At 40.6% G+C, this 17434-nt stretch overlaps 1 protein-coding gene across 3 annotated transcripts in view; it reads right to left on the reverse strand.

Moving 5' to 3' along the window:
- The window catches only part of ADGRL4 (adhesion G protein-coupled receptor L4), a 76908-nt gene that overhangs the window by 37167 nt on the left and 22307 nt on the right, over window positions 1–17434 (reverse strand). The window lies entirely within an intron of this gene.

The raw sequence follows: 17434 nt of genomic DNA on the forward strand, positions 1-17434 counted from the left end.
TGTCTATATAGTTTTCCCATTGCCAAGGATGTAATCAGGTGTTCAGCATCACTCTCCTGCCCTCATCCTGTGTGAGTCAACAAATGAGAAAACCAGCAGGATACTGAAGTGAATAGTTTAATTGGATATTCACTTGGAATAAAGGATTGAGACAAGTGCATGTTCTGCTATGGTAGTATTTGATAACATTTTTGCTACCCTCCAAAAAAAAAAAAAAAAAAATGCAGGCTGAGAGTCACCCTGAGGATGCATCTGGGAATTTTAGAATCAGAAAACAGCTCAAAAAGGATGTGAAGAAGTCAGCCACTTCATTTCCTAACACTAAAGCAGGATCAATATAGCTCAACTGACAGGTTTTTTTTCCTGTCCTGCTTTTGAAGACCTTCTGCGGTATTTCTTAGCAGTCCCAGACAACAAACTTATGGTTTGTTCTACTGACTGACTGAGTCTCCAAGTATATTGTTTTTTCTTAGTTATCCCAAAGATCTTACCAAACAGATGAGCAAGACACATGGCTTGTTCTTTACCTCTTAGCAATTGCTGTGCAAGTTACCATTTTTGTACCTGCAAATTCACATGATCAGTTTTACAGAGCTAATCCCATGCCTCCAATGATACATGAAAAAGGAACTATTCGTAGAGTTTTAAAACTACTTCACCTCTGCAGAGCCTCTGTGTGTGCTGTCGTTGTGAGCATGGGGATCCGGCTAGCTTGATCAAAGGTCAAATGAAATCATAAACTCATGCTTTGAACTGTACAGATGATCATCTGCAATGACTCAATAAAACTGTTTGCAGAATCTTCCGAGGTCCCTGTTGTCTATTAAATAATTTTCAGACCAAAACTTTCAAAAACTTCCTTATCCAGACATTCTGATTATCAAACTGAGAATGACACTCACAATACTGATAATTCCAACTTTGAAAATTGTCCATTTCTCCCAAAGCACCCCAAAAGTCTGAAATAAACAAATCAGTGAAACTCTCCCAAAGAAGACGACACTCTGAGTGGCGTTCTCTATTTTCTACATCGTGAGAAAGGAAAAGAATTAACAGCTTCCAGAGTCTACTGGGATTTTGTTCCTGTTCTCAGGCAAAAGGTACTCATAACATGATGAATGACAGGAAAGAATTCTAACTGGGAGAGAAATAACAATTTATTGCAGAAGATGAATGATTAAGGTGTGAGACAGGGAGAAGAAATATGATTTCAGAAAAGACGCACAAGGGTGAGTTTTAGAAAGGTGCTTCTGCTTCCTGAATGGTCAGTGTTCTCATAAGGTGTTTACAGAGATAGGTTACGGATAAGTAAAGTGTCATGTAAGCTAGGACAGTGGCAAGATTAAAGTACACCAAGAGCCGTACTGTTGTAGGAATCCATTTCTGCAATATAACTTAGTCACAACCCCCAGCGCAACACTGGATCAGGACACTTTTCAGATTTGAAGTCTGACGTGATTTTGAATCTTAGTTGACTCAGAGATGCAAATACCAAATCAGAACTGCAGCTTTGCTCAGGGGAATTGAGGTCAACAGTAGCAAATGGATTACACTCATTATAACTAAAATTGAATGTAATTTAATGAGGTATCTAAGTACAAAAGCACTTTTCCAACACACATCAACAATATTTATTCTACAGCTTTGGTATTCATGAGAATACAGCAGAGAAGGTGTACGGTTTGGATCTGAAAGAATGCTAAAGTAAAACCAAATTAGTTTAAGTGGCATTTTGATGGGAAGGAAAAAATGTGGTGTTGATCCAAGTTCAAAAGCAAGGCATGAGAATATGAAAAATCCTGTTTGGCATGCGGCATTGCAGAGACCAGGCCCCAGACACTTTACAAATCTTGGTAACAAGGTCCACTTTTTCAAATATAATTTGCGTGTGTCTGTCTGGCAATTTAGCAATCCCAGTTTGCTCTGGGACCGTGGCATCTCATGACACACACACACAAAAAAAAAAACCCAACCCCAAAAAAGTGGACTACCCTATTAAATACCAACTAAGCTTGGTCTTGGGAAGGTATTATAGATCCTAGAAAACAAATATCTGCTGACTTCGGAAAGCTCATGGATAATAGACATGGAAGGTGAGCAGCAGAAGGACACTGATGACTGCAGGACTTCATTCAAAGTAGAGCAATAACAGAGCTAAGGAGAGCAAAGCTACAGGCTACATGCAAGAACATTTATTTTAGATTTGTTTTCTAGGATTTCAACTATAGTCTTTCAAATCCAGAAATATTACCTTTTTCAGGTGATCCAAAGGGTTTATAAGCAATATTAAAATGACTTATGCAGTGGTCATCAAAAATTCTTCACAATTACGCCTAATTAACTTTACTGGATTATTGGTGTTTTTTCTCAGTACTTAGTATGTCTCCAAGAGTTTTAATGGGGGCTATGTTGCCTTAACAGCCTTGCCTATCGAGAGTGCCTTTTGGATAATTTCAGAAACGTTTAGAACATTAAAGAAGAATAGCAGTAACTTACACTGCAAACACAGGAATGAATATTTTGAAGAGTTAAATTCATAGGGAGCTTTCTTTTCACTGTTCCCTTGGTCTAATGTAATATTGAGCAGACCATGCTGGGGGATAATTTACTGGACCACATCCTGCTTCCATTGAAATTAATGGAATAAAAGTCACTGACGTAAGCAGGCCCAGGGTGGTGCTCGCTGTGGAAAACTATTAGGTTAATGGGAAAGGCAAGTGAGGAAGACGTTTTCTAGAAAAAAGAGTTTCATATACAGTCTATGTAGATGTGTTTAATCTGCCTAATTTCAAACAAAATATTTACAAGATCAACAATGATGGCAAAAATAACTTTGAGTTCTTTGTATAAACATCTTGATTTTTTTCTTAAAACAGCAGTTCAATATGAAGCCCAGGGACTTAAAGTAATTTTCCAAATTTTATGTGATTTATAATATTACTACATTTGTGATTTTAAGGACATCAGGACAAAACAACAGTATTTATAGGTAGAAAAATATTTTGAGGTTTTGGGGGGTTTCTTTAAGAAAATTTTCTGTCTATACAGAGAGGAGACTTTAAATGACAGCAAGCATATAAACCACCTGCTTTGTTGCTACCTAATTTAATTACGGCATGTGCATTCACTGCTGGCACAGATCTCCATTGAACATGCAGGCAGTATTTCAGGAATGCGCATTCCTTTAAAGATTTTTTTTTCTTTTTTTCCCAGTAACCTATGAAAAAATTGGAGACTTTCAGAGACAAGATTGGCCAAATGACAAGGTTAATTATTGTGAATAAGTAGTAATGCTGTATTCAAGTCAGTTTGATACACAAGATATTTCCTCAGTAGCTGAACTGCCTTGGGAAACAACGGTGGAGGCAGGGAGGCAGGGTGTTAGGGTGTTGGTGGGCTTTTTTTTGGGAGGGGGGAGTGGTGTTTATTTGGGATTTTTACATGGCAGTTCCATGATATTTGGACTGCTTTATAATCTTATCATTTAAAAACACAGTATAAGGAAGGTTATAGTTTCCTAGGAAATTTGTGTTAGATAACCCAAAGACGGGTGGGTACAGTAATGTGTATATATGTGTACCTGAATATTGGGAGGATGCTTACATGACACAGGTGCAAAATAAAACCAATTCGCCATTTTACCTTAAAAACGCAGCTCCTATGTATTTTACTGTACATCAATGTAATTATGGTTAGACGGAATCAGCTACTAGCTGCGTGTAATTGTATCTCTACTAGTCTCTTGAAAATGTATAAGAATCTTCAGAAGAAAAAAAATCTGAAAAGCTGATATACCTGTTTAAACTCAATTTTGAACTGAGGATGGTAATTCTGTGTTGAAACTGCTTGTGTTCATTAATAAGAGAATACCATTGCTTTAGGATTGAATAGCCTCACTAACAAGTTTGGGCATTGATGGAAATCTTCCGCTGTCAGAGGGCTATAGATTGCATCCAGTGTTTGAACAATATCTCTTTTACATCAGGTAATATTGTTCATTAATTAAATGTATAGGAATTTTGTTTAGCATTGATAAAATACATTTTTATAAAGAGCATTCATTTCATTTAGAAAACTTCAAACAGGAATACAAAATTGAACAATAATTTGGGGGTTTTAGGGCCATGATGCAGTTGGAACCTGGAGGAATCTGATAAGATTTTAGAAAAAAAGGATAGAGGAAATTTCTTCTATTATATTCCATATCCTTTCTAAAGTGCAAGTTTTACCCTGTCATATATTCTGTTTTAATACTGGGTGGTTATCAAGTTATAACCTGTGATAGGAAAACACTAGGGCAACTGCAGCTGCAAAATGACATAATTTGTTATTATTGTGACAAGCATGAGAAAACAACGCTTTGAATTATAAATTTTAGATATAAGATTTTTGTAATGCTTTTTATATATTTTACAAGAAAAATCCACTGTCGTAAGACTTTCCCTCATGACATTTATCAGAACAGCTTTGAGGTATTTCTGTTGCACTGGGCATATCTCCGTGATAGACTTTTTGATGATATGGTGACATACAATATGAAGAATTAGTTTTGAGGTGAAACATGTCATATTGATTCACAATCACACAGAAGCTTCTTTTCTTCTTTTTGTAAATTTTGAAGTAAACTGCTTCTCCCTTCACTTTGAGTAACAAACAAGCAAGGTTAAAATCACCCAAGTTAAACAGAATGTTTTGTGCGTTTGCAGTCCTCACCAATCCATGCAAAATGGGAGTGTTGTAGAAGTAAACCTTTGTATTATATAGTATATTCTGGGCTCTCTGGCATTGAATTACGTTTATATCAGTCAGGCTGATGGTGTTTATTAATTGGTAAGTAAACTGACTGGAAAACTAACCATGTTGAACTTTCAGTTTGGTCACTGGTGATGGCCACCTGTGGCGAGCTGGCCCATGGCTGCAGGAGTTTACCGCCTGGAAACCCACCACATGGAAAGCCTGCCCTGGAGCTGCATGGCCCTTGACTTCCATGCTCCTGGCTCTTCTGCTAAAAAGCTGGAATTCCCAAAGTCTTGGATCAAAATCTGCCAGTTAGACCTACACCTCCCAAGGCTTTCTGCTGGAGCCTTGCTACAGGCAGAGCACTCAAGGCTCTTGCTCCTCTGTTTCTTTGGCAGGGGCTGCAGTCCTGGCTCCCACACCGGGTAATCCATGCTGGGGCCAGGGTGCTTTGTGGGCTCTGACCTGGACAGCGAGCCAGGCTGGCCAGAGAGCCAAGGGGCTTCTCAGAGCAGCAGCAACCTGGCTGTTGGAGGTGAACTCTTTTGACACCTTGACATTCCAGAGAAGGATTTTAATAAATTAAGAACTCCTGACCAGAGCTTGAGTTGATAACTGTTCCCAAAAGCCATGCCTGAAGAGGCATAGGCATGATGGTGGGATTTTCATAAGTGTAACAAATACTTGATGTTACTAAGGTCCATGACCAGCTCATACTGAGGCCATCACTGGATACTACAATACATTCACATTGTAGTCCGTGCTCTCCACAGATGACACAAAAAGCAGCAATTAAAACATTCACAATTAATTTTACCCCAATCCAGGCCCTTTGAAGCCAAGGTCAGAGGCCTCTGGGGCATAGCTGTCTATCAAAACCAGCAGTGCAGGGCTGGGGACCAGGACTGGACACAGTAGTCTGAGGAGTGGACAGCACTGGCTGGGAAGGCAACGCAGCCGGAGCGGCTGGGGAATACGTTGATTCATTGCATCCGGCTGTTCTTTTTCGACAGCCGCCTCTGCTGCCAAAGCTGCTACAGAGCCCCCGGGGGAAACTAAAACTACCCTTCCCGAGTGTAACCCTCGTGGGAGAACACTACTTGAAGTGCCTCACTTAACCCCTCAAAAGCAAGGAAATGAAAGGCTTCCTGTAAAACAAATTCCAGCGCTACTCACCCCGCTGTGCTTAGCTTGTCTGGAGGTCTCAGAACAGTGGGTGATCTTACATACATTACTTCTGTGCTGCAGGACTGCGCATCTACACCATCAGAGCCCGAGCTAAGAGCAGCGATACCATTAACAACCTTGCCTTTCCTTCCGTGTGATGTGTTTCCATTAATGGTAATTTAACACAATTTGTTTATGATTCTCCAAAGATTCAGCATTCGAGTTTGGTCTAAATCAGCATGAAAGAGCAGATGCTTTGAAAAACCACTTGAGACTGTAGAACTGGGCTGGAAATCTCATTTAAATATGCATTGCTTTCGTAATGGGCCTGATTCATCTCTGTCCTGCACTGGGCAGGGGACTATACAGTTGCTGCATAGGAAACCTTGCCACTGCAAGCTCTGTCATGTTAAAATTTCATAACTCTGCCTCCAAGAGCTTTTCATAATGCTTTCTTGGGATGTTTTTGTAGCTTGGCAGGAATTTTTGAGCAGTTTGAACTTGATGGCTCTGCAGCTAGCTGGACTCTCAAAAGTCCTTAGTTCAGCAAGCAAATGTTTTCTCTCACATCATGGGCCAAGTGTATGTGCAGAAACAATTTCAGATCACCTTTTCATTCATGTCTGGCTGAACTAAAAGACCTCACAACAAAAAAATCCCTTAGTCTCAGTTTAAGGAACAGAGCAGAACAGTCTAGAAGAAGGAAAGGCATGTTCCTACATACTCAAAACACCGTCAGGTTGAGTTTCAGAGAATGGACAAGGTTTGGAGAGGTTAATATATGATCTAAACTGCTTCCCTCACCTCTTGCTGATATTTTCAGACATTACAAATTAAACATGAAAAGCATTTATTATTGGGTAAGTGACAGCAATGAAATTGTCTTTTGTTTAGCACACAGAACAACCTGCCTTTTCAACACTTGTGAAGTATCAAAAGAAGAAAATCTGTAATTTGTGATCACTTATATGTGAAGAATAAGAGAATAAGGGGGCAGAGGGTGGGGTAGGGGGGAAATCTTTAAAAGTGCTAGTCCTTGACTGGAAACAAACCATTTACCCAGACAAGCATCTGCAGGAATTTGAGATTAAAAAGGAACAGGGTAATTAAATTAGTGAAATAGAGGGAAAAGGGGTAATAAATAGCTGTTGAGTGGCCCTGTCCCACTTTTCCCCAGTACTACTTCCCCTCCTACTCTGGAGAGGAGGGGTCTACATGCATCTCAGAAAGCGGCAATGTGCCCCCACTTTTCCCCCAGTGGAGAACCCAGAGCTGCACTGACCAGTGGAGGCTCAAGCAAGAAACGAGAGCTCTGCAGCTGCAAGTGGGGAGCTTCAGTTTGGGTGTCCAAATCCCAAAGCAGTTATCTATTGTCTGGCTGACACCCCTTTCCTGACCAGGTCACAAGGGGCAGACCTGTGAATGCTATGAACATTCACCCCTTCTGTTACAAGCAAAACTCATAGCTGGCCAGGCATCCCCTGCTGATGTGGGGAGTGGGGTTTCAGGGTACTTGTCAGGGGTGCAGGTGAAGAGCGTAACCCACATCACAGCTCAGGCACCAGGGACCGGGAGCTGCCACTCACTGTTCAGGGAAGCAGACCGTGACCTCCTTGCACCTAGAGCATGCCACGGTTCCCTTTGTGCCTTCCTCCCAGGAACGTGGCATTAATTCACCAGCTGAGCACCTGGCGTGATGAGCTGTTAAAAAAGCAAAGCTGAAGGAGACAGACTGTAGCCAAGTAACTTCAGAGACAATAAAATGGAAAAAAAAATCCAGGTTGGAGGTTGTCTACTGGAGTTCTTGGACTGGCTTTGGAGGTGAGGAGTGACAACTGGATGAATTCTCTGGAAAACTGAACTACAGACACTGAATAGAAGGGAATAAAACAATAACCCCATTTTCAGTCCCAGTCACACAGAGCTCTGGTCAGCCATACCATGAACTCAAGCAACCCAAGTCTCCCATCTGACAGGATGCGAACGAGTGAGACGTCACCACTGAAATCTAAACATTTTGGTCCCAAGCAAGAGATAAGACAGAAGGAAAACAGCTTAGCAAAGCACTTGATTAAGGGGAAAGAAAAACTTCCAGGCAGCACTTTTCCAAATTTCAAAACAAAAAAAAGAAAGATATTTATTAAGAAAACACAGCCGGGAAATGCATCACCACTTTACAGCTTATATATGAAAACCACTGTGGCGCCAGCGTGGTATGGGTAAGCAAGATGTGAAGAAGGAGGTGAGAGACAGCACAGCCTGAATGAGCCAGAGGAACATTACGCATTATCTGATGAGATCTATTAAACTTGCTACAAGCATGCAGCAAAGGCTGTGATAAGATACAGTGCTGTTCTCTGTCAGGCTGCGGGTTTAACCTTTAATCTCAAAGGACTAAGTCCTGGGGCCTTGAACACCATGTGGCAGCAGCAGCGCTGCATTCCCACTGTGCCGGGGAGCTGGAAGCACCAAGATGCTCACGGAGGGTCCTCGCTGTGCTGCTCTGGGAGCAATCCGCAGGGCACAGCTGGTGGTTTCAAACATTTCATGCCGGTGACACTGTGAGGCATGCGAGTTCATTGCACAGGTGGCACTTGGTGGTGGGCACAACTGAGAAAGTACATGGAGCTCTGTAATGATCTATAAAGTAACTCTCCAGGCACAGAGCTAGCGATATATTAAAGGCACTTGTAGTTGGCGTTGATTGTCATTGTGTTTAAGGTTGTTCACGTTATACATTGGGGAGCCAGAAGTTAAGATCCAGTTGCTGAATTCCTCCCTAGAGCGGGCAAACAGGTATGTTTGAACTAAAGGACAAGCTCAGGTTCATCTCTAACTCTGAAGAAGGTTTTCCCCCAGCTGACCTGCTCTGCCTGCTCTGTTACCCCTTCTTGTGGCAGGACTCTTTCTGTGTTTATTTCCAAGAGAACAGAACAACATGCTCATGTTTGCTTCAAGCGTGTGAAAAGTCTGTTTCCATAAAGAAGCCTGACCTCAAACTCACTAATATCCAAGGAATAGCTCCCATTAACCTACATCTTTGCTTTTATAGAAGCAAAGGGGCAAAACCTGCTGAAAGCAGAAGTGAGGAATGAAGGCCACGTCAGCCTTCCTTTGCTCACCCACGCAGATCTCATTACCGAGACACAACCTCAACATCCTGGCAGACACCCTGTGCCAAGCTTACCGCTCAAGGATTAGACAGAATGTAATTGAAACACATCATCAATTTCTTGGTTTGCCTTCTTCGAAAACATGGGATTCAAACAAGGTGAAATGCAGTTGAGTGGGAATACGCTGATTTCAAACTGCCAGCAGTGTGCAGGTGTCAAATGTTTTTCTGAATGCTACCAGCAAAAGGGTTATAGAAACTTCCTTGTTATTATATTACACCATTCCCAATCCGGCTTTCACTTTTCTTGCTAACTTGCTTGTTTTCACTGAAACTCATCCTCTAACCAAGACATAAAACAGGACAAGCACAATCAGAATATTTTTGCTTAAAGTAAAGCGCGCAGCACAGCAGTCCCTCACTGGGAGGGCTTTGCCAGTGGATAACTATGCCCCCTGCCGAACTGAATGGGCAACCAAAGTAGAAGTTCTGCTTCAGTACTGCAACTGGAATTGTATTTAAAAAACAAAAACCACACAAACCCCAAACAACCTATAGCCAGACAATATCTGCATTGTAATTTCTTGCAGACTCCCATTGCGTTTTCCATTTACTCTAACACTGGCATAGAATCAGGACCATGAAAGTAAATGTATCAGAATGTGAGGCTGAAATCTTGATTACATTGTTTAACCCTTTCTTCAGCTTGATTTATTTATGCTGCGTATGCATATCCCTCCAACACTCCAGTAGCCACTGTATAATAGCATTCAGGAAAGTAAGACTCAAAGTTATTGTTCAGTTCCCAATGCACCTGGTCCTTGTTATTTCCAACACTAATTTCTGAAAACTGTTTGCAGAACTTTCTGAACCAAAATACATAAACTCAGCATGGCACGTTCTGGTATTCATCTAAATCCAAACTTTCTTTTGCATATTACATCAGAATCTGTAAACTCTTCCTGTAGAGGAAACAGTTCTCTAGTAGCTGCAAAGAGATTGCATGCTACCGTGCACCAGATCTTGGGATCCATCTGAGCTGCATCCAACAGATGTTAAATGCACCTAAAGACAGGCAGTATAACCATAGAATCATTCTGTCTGTATCTAATCCCCAGCAGCTGCTAGATGGATGCCTCCTACAGCCAGTTACACAGGAGTCATTGCTCAGAGGTCGTGATCCCTCTGGCTTCTTCAGTGATGCCCCACCTGATGGCAAGTGAAACACAAGCCTGGAAGTCAGGATGAACACAAGTTCCTACATCTCACATTTCCAGACTACCTCCCTAGCCCTGGGGAGATAAACTCTGTCAGCTTACATTTACCACTTTAGCAGCATTTTTGGAAGGGAAAAAAACCCACCCTGGAACTCTATTGAAAAGGTTTTTGCTAAATAATGATATAACATGATTAAGGGCTTTAGTAAGAAGTCTTTATTTGGGCAACAAGGACAGATCTGTATGTAGAAGGGACAACAGGGCTCACCAGTGTTTAACTAGAAGTTGCTCCTCATGCTTTTGAATCTGCAACTTAAAAATAGTTGATACATTATGAAGTGCAGGTGTCACGGTACTACATTATCTTCAGTAAATTTTGTCCTTTGAAAAATAATTCCCTGTAACATATCTGAAATAGTATTAAAAACGTGTCCTGCTTTTGGCTTTGAGATCTGTAATATGTTATATTTAGGATTTAAAAAGCAGAATACAATAAAAGATGCAATAAAATTGCTTTGAGAAGTGATAGCTCAAATAACATGGAAGGCCATAAAACAAAGGCTACAGAAGCTATTTTTTTTCCCATTGTGGAACAGTATTCATTGATTTCTGAAACCACAGGCCAATTATGCTTACAGTGGACAAAGTACTTTAGGGAGTCTAGTCTGGGCATCAGAGACATTGAGTTTATGATGTACTTCTGTCAAACTCCTGTTACAGTACTCCGGAGTAGCTTGATGAAATCTGATTGCCAGTACTACTCAGGAGATGACCTAATGCTAGGTCATTAGAAGAAAACAACACAAATAGAAAAAGAATTTTTCTTTAAATCTATTATTTGCTTATTTTTAAAGTCAATACTGTTTCATTCTTGTAAAAAATTACATGTGAACTCAAGCATCTTCTGCAGTGGCCCACGTAGCTTTCATGTGGCTTGGTGACTGTGTTTTTTATATTATCTCTGTTTGTAAGTTATCCCATTTAAATGCTCTGGAATTCAATATCTTCACTACTGGATAACAGAGTAATTCACAAAAGAAAATAATTTCAATCTATAAGTGAGAAAAGCCATTAATTACTGGAAAACATCCAGTCTCCAAACCTGAAGCTATCAAATATGGCCTGGCAAGGAGGAGGCAATTAGACTGAGGAATTCTACCCAGAGGGAAAAGATGCCAGCATTACTTCAGCTAGACTAATGACTTCAACAATAACCACTGAAGTATTTCAAGCTACTGTCAATGCTGTAAGTATTTAACTCCATGGTGAAAATATCTTAACTACTGACAGTGATATTTTCAGAGATTGACCCCAGCAGTTCATTTCTGATAACAAAAGTCACTATTAAAACACAGAGGGTTTGCTGTGTCACCCATCCCCTGCTCCTCTTTTTCCTCTGATGTGAATTAAAGCAAAATGTAATAATGCAAGTAGAATTAGAGGTTATAAAACTCAGGAGGAGTTAGGTCTACGATACTAGTCAGGCTCAGTTAAAGGGCTGCAAATTTTTTTTGTAATCGTAGTAATTTTCTCATATAATAGCCAAATATAATCGTTGTGGAATTTGCTCATTTGAAAAGCATATAGCTCTCCTCCTTTCTGAACCATCCTCCTCCAAACACCAGACTGCCCTAAAGGCTGGGCCAGATTTTCTTTTTCATCAGTCCCTCCCGAACCCTACAGCTTTGAAGCGATGAAGCCTATAGTCTCCTCACACCACATGGTCTTGATAACTTTTTCTGGACCTTTCTTTCTTAGGTATACAATCTGGAAAATTTGAGCTCCATGTCAAATGGCAGAATGAGTTAACCTTCTCAGGATCCTTAATGAAATTCAAATGTGAGGGAAGTATACAGCATGCTAATTCGATCTATAGCGACTTTTCCCTTGCACCAACAACTCTGCTCTTCAATAGTTATCACACACTAGGTTGCAATAGCCTGTGTATTCATAATCACTGTTGTCTACATAACTGTGTCATTTTCTAGTGAGGGTGTTTATTCTTAGATACAGGGGCTAGAGACTTTGTCTCCAAGATACAAAACACTTAGTAGACAAAAATATAAAAGTTCCATTAAAAACATATCTACAGTTTGGACAGATGTAATAGTTATAACAGGGAATAATGTTGAAACGTGGCACAAGTCAGAACTGAAAAGACTTTCAAGTTTGCCTACCATAATACAACCTGCCACACAAAGTGTTATTATGTACATTTTATGCCTGGGAGTACTGACAGGCGAGAGGGTATAGATACGTTGTATGAACGCCGTGTATCTTTCGGCAACCACAGATATGCCTGTGTGCCACAACGGAGGGCTGCACGGAGCTCAGAGACTGGGCATATTGCAAGCAGCAATGCTATGTTAGTGCTGCTCTCTAGCCAGGCTAATTAGCTCTTTAAACACAGTCTCTATTAGCCTGGACATAGCACTGTGCTGTACAGCCACGCTGCTTGCTCCTGCTCAGTTTAGTTTATCCATAACTACGCTTTGTCAGCTCAGCAGACACTTGGAGACAAAGTCCCAATTACAGAACACAGAGAAAACACTGCTGCCACTGATTAAAGCGAGGGGTATAATTTACATACCAAGGCAGCAGAAGCGACAGAAAAGGAGGATTGTCATAAGGTACGGAATAAATACATGTAAAACATAACAGATTTCCACAGATTGCCATGCTGGGGATCTGTCAGAGAGGGAGGCACTGCGGAAACCTGCACTGGTATTTTTGTAAGTACTGCTCGGCTGCAAATGCTAAAAACTTGTTTCCCCAGTAAATCACTGGGAAAGCTTCCCTTCATTTGTTGAAATAAACTTCTCAACGTAAGTGCTTAAACCTAAGTTCAAGCAAACATAATCAAGATAAACATCTTGATTATCAAAGAGACTGAACTTGCAGAAGCATTGGGTAGATTTTTACAGCATGTTAAGTATCCCTGAAAATTGGGTCGTTTATGAGAGTGCTGCAAGCTTCTTTTCTGAGTGCTGGACAAGAAACTGGCTTAGCAAAAAGCAACAGTAATTATTTTAAATCCATGAACTATTACATCATGTATCAAGTGTATTGTTCATTTAAAAAAAAAAAGTCATTGCCTTTTGTCCTCTGCACGCATGTCTGGAGGTACCAGCACAGGCAGTTCTGTAGGGTATCTTTAGTTTTGCTTCAAAAGTTTCAACTCTGAAGATCCCAGAATAGTTTCCTGGGAAAGGTATTCTGTGCTTGGATTTGTTGCAAACCTTATGTTGCAGTAAACATTACACTTTTCTTTTGTTTATTCAGTCAAGTGGAGTAGGTTTACATCTGAAATCTAAACACAGACTATGCACAGAGAAAAGCAGTGTTTGAAAGACATTTATTTTCAAATAGTGAAGCTGTTAAATATGAAAATAGTGGATTAGAGCTTAAATTCCTACTCCAGCTGCCTTGGCTCCAAATTAAGCACCTTAAGCTCAACCTCCAGGATCTCCTCCAGAGACCCACTGAAAGATCTGGGATAAGGAACAGCTGGAGCCAAGGAAAAGGGCATGCTGGGGATGGGACAGCAGTATACACTGTTCAAAAAGGGTAACACTGTGCTTTGGAAAGGCTGACATTTTACAGAGGGCTGTCTATTATTCAGAGGAGGGCTTTACCAGCCCTCAAATCCACCCAGGAATTTGAGTAAGGAAAGGACATTCCCTTCCTCTTAACTGGCGACATTTGTGCTACCTCTTTTAGAAGCAAGTGGCAGACTCACCCTGTGAGTTAAGGCCCAGGAAAGAAGGAAAAAATGTTTTCTAAGCAGGTTCACTTTTAGGCCATTAAACTGCAGGATAATGATGGGTTTCTTGAGGAGCAAGAGATTTCTTTAGAACTTCATTTGGTGCCTGTTTTAGCCAAAGGCTGCACTGTTGCATTATTTTATGTTTAAACATACCCTACTCTGACAAGCCACTGATGTCTTTCAAGTCTTCTCATCTTTATTGCAGTCAGTACTTTGATCTCAATGCCAAAAAAGGTCGACACAAGAACTTCAGAATTAGACTTGTTTACATCCAACATAAAATACAAATAAATGAATGTGGCAAGGACATCCCAGGCAGATTAAATAAGGCGACATTTTCCTAGTTCTGCTTCAAATGTTTTTGCTTTTGCCAACCATTGTGCGAGCGATGGCATCATCAAATCCAATGAAATTCACTTATTGAAGCGCTTTCCCCCTCAAAATGTTTCATCAATCATAGCCCAGAAGGGCTCTGTCATAGGATAATTGCAACTTGGCATACCAACAAAGAGCATCCAAACGTCCTCAGCTTCCTTATCTGTACAATGGGCAGGGATGACAGCCATTTTATTAGCTGAGATATTGTTACCCCCATCAGATAAAATAGTGTGTTCTTTTGCTTTGATGTTTTCTGTCACCATAGCAGAGCTGTTGTTTTCAACTGCATGTTTAAAGAATGGCTGTGGGGGCAGCTTATGTTCCTTCACAGTAACGCTGCCTACAAACATCTCACAGAAAGAGGCAAGGAGCGTACTAATTGCACGTTATCAGAAAGAAATGGGAAAAGCAGATAGGTTGCTGCTGCAGTTACTTCTAGTCAAGACATAAATGTAGAGTCAACTCTTGTCTACATTTGTTTCCTTGAGGAAGAAAAGATGACTGGACAGTGAATTCCCTCTGAACAGATGTCCAATTGAGAAGCCACCCAAAAATTATTTCAGCCATCCCTGTTCTCCTGCCTCCACATATAGTATATTTAGCAGATTAAAATAACATTTGGGGTAACTGCTTATATTTAATGCTTCTCCACAATAGCTACCACTATTATAGCACTCGGAAATACATATCTTACTTCCACATGCTTGGTTAGATCATGCAGACTTTGAAGGCTTACAAAAAATCTGTCATGCAGAGCAATATGCAAACCCATTTAATTTTCTGTTTAAATCCTTCCTGACAGAGTAGACTTTTCTTGAATTTCTAAACAGCAAGCCTGTTAACCAAACTCCGAAGGTGGAAAAGTCTGCTTGTCGACACCAGGCTTATCTCACTGTACTATCACTTGGGCAATAATTATATGAAGTGCTGTAGACACAATTTAATAATTCAACATTTGCCAGCTGCTGCTGAAGACTTCCCATCTATACTGAGCACGGAGAAGGGCTGTGGACTCTCCAATGGACTGCATGACAAATACTGTCCACATCTTTTATGTCAGCAGTGCTCTAGCACACAGATTTCTGCTGAGGGTTGTTGTTGGGATGGTAATAGCACAATTAGAAATCATCAGCCCAGCAGGAAATCTCGTCTCTGGTGGCTACTCAGCAAGAAGTTGCCCCTGATAACAAAGGGCAAAGTAGGCAAGTGTAAACTGTTCCAACAGATACAGGCATCTCTGTTGACCTTCATAGTTCTACACATACAATATGCCTCTAGAGAGTCAAAAGGCATTTTCATTGGTGCTGAATCCAAGATCCCTGACGTAACACGCACACACACACACACATTCCTGCCCAAGTAATTCCCAGATGCAAAAGGTGGTTTCTGCCACATTTTCCCAGCTCTATGTTGCTTTCTTCTCCTGCAAAGCAGATCCTGCTCCTTCCTTTACACAGTATTCTCCTTTCCTGATTTCTCACCTCCATCCACGTTCCTGAAGCCACCTCCACAGGTGGAGGTTGTGAACTGGATGCATCCTTGAAGATGTGACCTTGAGAGACTTACAGGTTTCATTTTCATTTATTGACTTTGCTGTAGAGTGTGAGTGGAAGCCTGGGGAATCATTTAACCTGCCTTTGTATCAGTTCCCCATCTACAAAATCCTTTCTTTTACCTTGTCTGTTTTGATTTAACCAAAACAGACTCAAACTCTTGAAGGTCACAAGTGCTTCAATAGCAATACGAACTCATTTGGCACCTTGATCTTGTTTGGGTAAGCTTAAGCCAGATAATGAATCCTAAGAAATGAAACAAACTGAAGCTTCCTTTCAAGCACTGCTCTCCAGAATGTTTTTATTTAGAGTGAAGGACGGCGCAAGAATAAGTTGCATACTTAGAAAGGTACCCTGTTTCCTCACTAGGAAGCAGACCCAAGAGGGAAATTCTGTCAAGGATTCAAGTGGTCGGGAAATTTAGCCTTGAATATCCTTCTGATACTGCAGAGAAGTTACGTGCTGCACATACTTTTTCCAAGCCCTGTGCAGTTGTTTCTGCTGCTGAGCACTGGAGGTGGTCTGGAGACACAGAGGGGAGGCACTGCAGCCCAGACAGCGATGCCCTCCTTGCACTAGCTGAGTAACACAACTCTGTCAAGCAGACCAAACCCTTCCCTAAACCAAAGTTTCTTCTCCTGGAGAAAAAAAAAAAATAGCATGGAATTTAAGATAAAAATTGTGGCCAAAGAAAACTGTTGTGATAGCCTATTTTGAGCAGAATTGCTTGATATTTTAAAGCATCAATGGGCACCTCAAGGCTACAGTGCTCAGTGCTTTGGAAGTGCCTTCAATATACAAAATGAATACTTTTATAATATTCAGTATTGTTTTACTTCAACCTTTAACTCCTGAAGTCACATTAACAACTCCAATACTCAAAGGTTATACAACACAAAACCAAACCCAAGCATCAAACTTCTAGTAATAGAAAACGTCTATTTTACATAAAAGAAAATCACATATTTTCATGTTTTCAGTTCCCTGGTTTGCAGGGTACATGCATACATGATATCAGATTCACAGATATTTAACTTGGCAAGAAAGCTTCTGCAAATCCAGCGGTCCTACCATTTCTCTCATGAAATTCTTTGGTTTTCCAATTTTGCATATACACCCTGGGTATACCATATATCAGATTCCTTGAAAATTAATAAAATATTAAGAAATACATAACTGTGGTACCTCATTTTCTTGACACATTTTTAAAATCCTCCTTACAAAAATATGACAGATAAGGCAACAATAAAGAGAACAGAGACTAGCAAATAGTTACTGAGAAAGTCAAGGGCAGAGAATTACTCATTTCATTATCTGTACATATTCCTTCAAACAGCAGCTGCTGCCACACTTCAGACCTACAGCTCTGTCTAACACCTATTGAAAGACTTAACTCATGCCTGTCTACCTGCTTCACAGAGGGAGTAACTATGTAAGGGTCCCACTTTGCTGTCTTTACTTAAAAACATGGAAGCACTTACCCTTACCTGCATTTTTTTCTCTC

Source organism: Falco rusticolus, chromosome 11, assembly GCF_015220075.1.
Source record: "Falco rusticolus isolate bFalRus1 chromosome 11, bFalRus1.pri, whole genome shotgun sequence".
NCBI classification, from domain to species: Eukaryota; Metazoa; Chordata; class Aves; order Falconiformes; family Falconidae; genus Falco; species Falco rusticolus.